At 34.5% G+C, this 6,995-nt stretch overlaps 1 long non-coding RNA gene across 1 annotated transcript; it reads right to left on the bottom strand.

Moving 5' to 3' along the window:
- Window positions 1–2,316: 2,316 nt before the first annotated feature.
- LOC129427834 (uncharacterized) lies at window positions 2,317–4,372 on the bottom strand. Its single transcript, XR_012359527.1, has 3 exons — window positions 4,139–4,372; window positions 3,907–4,002; window positions 2,317–2,963 (listed from the first exon to the last, which is right to left on the bottom strand). It is a non-coding gene; the product is annotated as an uncharacterized lncRNA (long non-coding RNA).
- Window positions 4,373–6,995: the final 2,623 nt, after the last annotated feature.

The raw sequence follows: 6,995 nt of genomic DNA, 5'->3' as shown, positions 1-6,995 counted from the left end.
CTAAATGCGCTGCTGCTCAGCTCCCTCAAGGACATTTATTTTATGTACAGTGATTCATTTTATTCAAAGACCATTTTATATTTATATCTCGCCATTAATGTAAGCTATCGCGGGATCCGCCTGCTCCGGCTTCCCGCATTGCACGATTATGCCGTCTGGACGCGGATAGATAACCACTTCTCCTGCCCTGATTGCAACTGGGAGAGAGATTCTGCTCTGCTGCGCAAGGACTAGACCGCCTGTGAATGCTTTGGGTCGGGGGTGGAGGCCACAGAAGCAGCGGTAGCTGCTCATTGAGAAGAGTGAATGTCACGTTAAAAGTCTCCAACAATGCCAAGATGTAAGAAACATCTTGCACGCGTTATCTTGTGTTGGGGGTTCGTTAATTAATGATTAACTAATGTCAACCTCAGCTGTCCTTCATTTTATTTCTCTCCTCTGAACCTGCCTGTTCCAAATCTGATGAATATCAGGGAACCGCGTTCCCTTTTGAGGTATGCTACCCAACATTCCAGGAGCCGCATACTCCGAGACAAGCAGTCTCTAGAAGTTATGCACTCAACTACGTTGTTGTGTTTGGGGGATATATGCAAAGGATGCATCTTAAAGGTGCAGTATGACAACCGAGCCCCTTGATTCCTCAGCCTTTGGCCAAATTCAGATATTTGTTATAATATATAAATATATTATATAATTTGGTATTCTTAAGTGATCCTGACTGAAATATAGCTTGAGTGACCGGATGGAATTCAAGCGTAGTTCAGGCAGAGCACTGATCGCTAACTACTCCAGCTGACGCTCAGCTGCTTAATCACTCTCACCTGCTTTAATCAACAGTATTTAAGCAGTCAATCAGACGCTCTGTAGCTACTCTGTCGCACAGACAATTTCACCCACCACCTCCCCTTCACCTCCAATATCTCAGTTTCACAACCATTGCACCCCTTTTTAATTATTTTATTTGTAGCATACTAAAATGTTGGTTATGACAGGCTGGGGGATATATGCAAAGGATGCATCTTAAAGGTGCAGTATGACAACCGAGCCCCTTGATTCCTCAGCCTTTGGCCAAATTCAGATATTTGTTATAATATATAAATATATTATATAATTTGGTATTCTTAAGTGATCCTGACTGAAATAGTGTTAATTGTAATATTTATATATTACATTTTTTTTAAATTAGCATGGCTTGGTTTAGGTGTGTTAACATTTTAAACAATTTTAAACATATCAACAAGTAAAATCAAATAAAATAAACAAGTAAAACAAAAAGTTTTGAGTAGACTATTTCAAAAAGTAGCCCTCTAGATTGTTTTATCCATTGTGGTAGCCCTTGTTCACAAAAATGTTGGAGACCCCTGGTTTAGATATTAACATTAGACCAAAACTAGTTAGCAGATTTGTAAATTGTGTTTATATATATAAGTGTTTAAACAGTACAGACTTAAAGGATACAATTGAAATTGAGTTGGGTAATTCTCACGAAACCATTAAAACACCACGGCACTTATGATTTTAAATATAAAATGTATAATATAGTAATATTAAAAAGCATCAGAATTAACCAAATACTGTGTTCTACCTTGCACAATGTGTGATTTCAACATAATAATTTATAATTTTTCAATTTTATCTCATTTACTGCTGAAATTCTCATTACTGCAATGCGTCCAGCTGTGTTTGAACATGCGTTGAGTTGTAATTTAAACAAATCAACACAAAACTAATTAGAAAAAAAAATAAATGTATGTTTTGCTAGGCTACTTTAATTGACAGAAAAATAATTTACTGAATATTCATGCATAATAAAAATGAAAAAAATTAGGAAAATTATGTGTCCATGCCTAATGTTCTCATCCTCCGCAACACTTTTTGAGAACAGTTTAAGCACACATACAGAATTTTAATAAAGTCTGATTTTGAGTGACCAAGCACATGGACCAGTTACTTCAAGACGGCTACCACACTGAAAAAAATTTGGAGTACAATTTACTTGAAAAAAGTTAGGAAAGTTTTTTCACTTAGAAAATGTGAGTAATTTCAATAGAATTCCCAAGTAAAAACTAAACACAAGGAACGGTAGCTTTAATTAGAAAATCTCAAGTAAAGTTTACTTGGAATTTTCCAGTAAATTGTATTGACTGTTTGTTTATATATTTTACTTAAGTAATGCTTATAAATTAATTTTTTTACACAATGATCCTAGTTATTTTATTTAAAATTTTGAGTAACCTTTACTTTAAATATATTTTAACATTACTTGATGTTCTTTATGTATTTAAATGGTGTTCAATAAAATAACTCTGACATACATTTTACTTGAATACTTTTATTTCTATAAGATTCCTTAAAGATGGGAACATGAAATACAGTTCATTAAAATGCATAAACATTTAAACATATTAACATTACAACAATCCCAGTTGCAGATATCAAAAACAAAAGTGCAAATAGTCAAACTAGTAGCTGCCTTTCATTAGCTTATTTTAATTTCAATTACATTAAATTAAGGGAACAAAGACATCAAATAAAATAATAAAACTTTATGGTCTCCAGCAGAATAGCATTACTTAAAATGTATAAGAATGGCTATGTTAATAAGTACTGTAGTTGAAGTTGTTTTGTGAATAACCTTTCTTGCAAAAAAACACAACAAACAACAACAACAACAAAAACAGTACAATAAGTGCAAGTAGTGCCCAACTAGCAGATTACATAGAAGCTTTCTATGCACAGTTAACCTTTGGAGAAATTTTTTTTGGGGGGATAGCTTAAGTTTAGGGAGTTAATGCAGCCTGTGAGTGACAGACATGCATTTGTGAGATTCTTACATCCCAGCAGCACCTCAGTTCCCTCAATTACAATGATGACATCAGACATACTGGCATCTTCTTCCACAGATCTGCTCAGTTTCATGACATGACTGGAGAAGGTATCCTTAATAAGTCTCTGCTGATATCCTGTAAAATATACAAATAATTGCAAAGTGGTTAAAATACTGTACAGTATTCAGCAATAACTGTATGATGTTAATTTATACTTTTACATTGAACACAACAATGAGACTTATATGCAATTATATCAGTAGAAAGAAACATTTAGTGATGCTAATAAAGATAACACTATACATTTAAAGTCAGGAGGGTGTAAACCTCTGGAAATTATAATTAGTGTAAATTGTTATGTCTTTTGGGAAACATTAACAATGGTTTCTAAAGACAATATTTACATGAAAGATAAGAAATATAAACAAAATAACAATTTACACTGGTAATCCTGTCCAAAAGTGTGGTTTACACTGGTAAACACCTGACATTTAAATGTATGGTGCTGCGTTCTTGACCATCACTGAGTGTTCTTTAAGTTTTGTAACAATGGTGTATTAGCTTTTAAATTTTCCTCAGTATGAAAAAATGGATCTCAGCATCATCGTCAGTGCTTGACAAGGTTCAAATATGCAAAAAAATTCAGCAAAAAGAAAGATTATGGAAGATTTCCTTGTAGACGTTTTAATGGTTCAGGAATAAAAAGAACAAGTAACACAAATAGAGTATATCAGTCAAACCACTACTGTCTACATCCAAAATAAAAGAAAAATAGAAATGGATGTAGCTGTGTATGTAGCCAGCTAACTGCTAGCTGCTTCAATAATTGTATTTCCATATCTGGACCCCGCCTCCCAGTAAGACATTAGATGATCCAAGACTTGTGCAATGATGACACCAGGCCATGCAAGGACTTTAAACAAAGTCAGCACTAGACTATGAATTGATTATTTCTTTTTCTTTGATTTGTTTCAATTTATTGATCATTCAACATTGTGTTTTTGTAAAGCTGCCTTACAACATTGTACACTGTGAAAAGTACTATACAAAAAATTAGAATTTAATTTAACTGTACTACCTGGTGGTCTTCAGTGAGCTCCTCAGCTGATTCTCCCAGGAAAGATAGGAGGCAGTGAATCACAACGTCTCACCTATCTTCAACGCTTTCTTCTTGCTGTTAAAAACAGAAGGAAAATGCAGTGAACAATAAATGTGTATACATCTACATATAACATATTTACAGAGTCAGGAAGCAGCATATCATCACACAAGTAATTCACAATTGTAAAAAAAACACATTTACATTTTACCTGGCTGAGTGAATCCAGCAAATGTTTAATTCTTATGCCAGCAACCCCACCCCTCATCTCAAACAAAGTCAGGAGTTTTGGGGTATAGAAGTTAAGGTTTTACAAGAATGTACGCTCCAAGGAAATTGTGGTGATTCTTCTGAATTCATTTTTTATCTAAAACAAAGAAAATAAAATGTAACACAATCAAGTGATGATTAGAGTTGGATGCACTTAAGAGTATTAATAGCTGTACAGTAGTCTTTGGTTTGACTGAAAGCTACATTTTTTACATAACCACCTTATGCTTTGGCACCAGGGCCGGAGTGGGACTCATTTTCAGCCCTGGAGTTTCATGCCTTAGACCGGCCCACTTTAGTTCACGACTGATTATTAAAATAATATCTTTAAACCCTCAGTAGTATAAGTCTGCAGTAGTGCACTGTTCTCTGCAGCTTTGCAATTCACTGTATTTTTCAAATACAGTCGTGGCCAAAAATATTAGCCCCCTTGGTAAATATGATCAAATAAGGCTGTGAAAATTCATCTGCATTGTTAATCCTTTTGATTTTTCATTAAAAAATTCACAAAAATGTATTCTTTTATTTGATAATAAGAATTTAGAAGGGGGGGAAATATGATTATGAAATAAATGTTTTTCTCTAATACACGTTGTCCAAAATTATTAGCACCCTTTTATTCAATACTTTTTAAAACCTCCATTTGCCAGTTTAAAAGGTCTAAATTTTCTCCTATAATGCCTGATGAGGTAAGAAATCACCTAACAAGAGATCAGAGACCATTCCTTCATCCAGAATCACTCCAGACCGTTTAGATTCCCAGCAACATGTTGGTGCTTCTCCTCTTCAGTTCACTCCTCTCATTTTCTGTGGGGTTCAGGTCAGAAGAGTGGAATGGCTTTAGCAGAAGCTTGGTTTTGAGCTCAGTGACCCATTTTTGTGTTGTTTTTGAGGTTTGTGTTTTGGTTATTGTATAGTTAGAGGATCCAAACATGGCCCATTATAAGAATTCTAACAGAGTCAGTCACTTACTGATTTTTTATCTGTTGGTTTTTGATAGAATCCATGATGCCATGTATTTTAACAAGATGTCCAGAACCTCCAGCAGAAATATAGGCCCACAACATCAAAAACACAGCAGTATATTTCATTGTACACATGGGGTACTTTTTTTCTCTGTGTTTACCAAACCCATCTTGAGTGTTTGCTGCTAAAAGCTCATTTTTTAGTTTCATCTGACCATAGAAGCCATTCCCATTTAAACTTTCAGTCATGGCTGATAACTGAATATGGTTTAGTTTGTTTTTGAATGAGCTAGGAGAATTTTTCTTGTAACCCTCCCAAACAACATGTGTTGATGTAGGTTCTGTTTGACAAATTTTTAAAAGGTTTTCTGAACCAGAGGCTCAACAATTTTCTGCAATTCTTCAGCTGTGACCCTAAGAGAGTCTTTAGCTACTCAAACTCTCCTTCTCACCGCACATTAGGACCATATAGGCACAGGTCCTCTTTCAGGCAGTTTTGTAACATTTTCTGATGGTTGGAAATTCTTAATTATTGCCCTGATGATGGAAATGGTCATTTTCACTGCTCTAGCTTTTTTCTTAAAGCCACTTCACCAATTTGTGAAGATCAATTATCTTTTGCTGCACATCAGAAATATATTCTTTGGTTTTTCTCATTGTGATGGATGATTGAGGGAAATTAGGCTTTTTTTCCCCTCCTCTTTATATTTTTGTTAAACAGAAGCCAGAGCTGAATGATTTTGTGTTTACAATCATGCTGGAGTTCTGAAAATTGTGAAAATGAATGGGAATATACTTCAGAGATATTTTACCAATAAGAATTTCTAGGGGTGCTAATAATTGTGTCCAACGGGTATTTGAGAGGGACATTGATTTCATAATGATATTTCACCTCCGTTTTAAATTCTTGGTGTCCAATGAAGGGATACATTTTTTGTGAATTTTTTAAATAAAAAATCAAAAGGATTAACAATGCAGATGAATTTTTTACAGCCTTATTTGATCATATTTACCAAGGGTGCTAATATTTTTGGCCACGACTGTATATAATTTCATATTCCGTGCAAATGCAATTATAATTTTTGCCATAATCATGCAGCCCTGCCATAAGACCATAATATTACTAAAGTAAACTTATTCAAAACTATAGGAAACAAATGTGTTTGTGTTTTCCTCTATATTTATATTTCTAAAAAATGGTGAGTCTTGAGATTAACTGTTGGGTTGATAACGTTTGGAAACCTCTGATATACAATACACAAGCAAGATTTATCAAGTATGCATTGGAAACAAATGGAAAAAAGTCTTTTAGTACTTAGATCATGTCTATTGCTAAATAACGTAGGCTAAGGTAGGCCTACATTGTGTTAAAAAAAGAAAACATCATGGATATACTTTTGAAACTACTTTTTTTAAATAAACTAATGCGTTTTGCATCAAATAGATTTTTGTTCCTCTTGCAATAAACGATGAATAATGACTATTCATAGAGAATTCATCTATGACTTGGATAAAAAATATGTTTTGTAAATTATTTTCCTTTTAGAGGCCAGCCTGTTTGTATTAAGACGCGCTCAAGTTTATTTAAAATATAATAGACGCGCGGCCGGCAAGCGCACTCAAAAGACGCGCTCAAGTTTATTTAAAATATAATAGACGCGCGGGCGGCAAGCGCACTCAAAAGACGCGCTCAAGTTTATTTAAAATATAGACGCGCGGCCGGCAAGCGCACTCAAAAGACGCGCTCAAGTTTATTTTAAATATAGACTCGCGGCCGGCAAGCGCACTCAATATAGACACGTCTTAAACAAAACTCGTGTTCAAATAAGCGCT

This window comes from Misgurnus anguillicaudatus, chromosome 20 (genome assembly GCF_027580225.2).
Source record: "Misgurnus anguillicaudatus chromosome 20, ASM2758022v2, whole genome shotgun sequence".
Classification (NCBI taxonomy): Eukaryota; Metazoa; Chordata; class Actinopteri; order Cypriniformes; family Cobitidae; genus Misgurnus; species Misgurnus anguillicaudatus.
The sequence above is the reverse complement of the archived record's forward strand: the minus strand, read 5'-3'. Positions and strand labels throughout refer to the sequence as shown.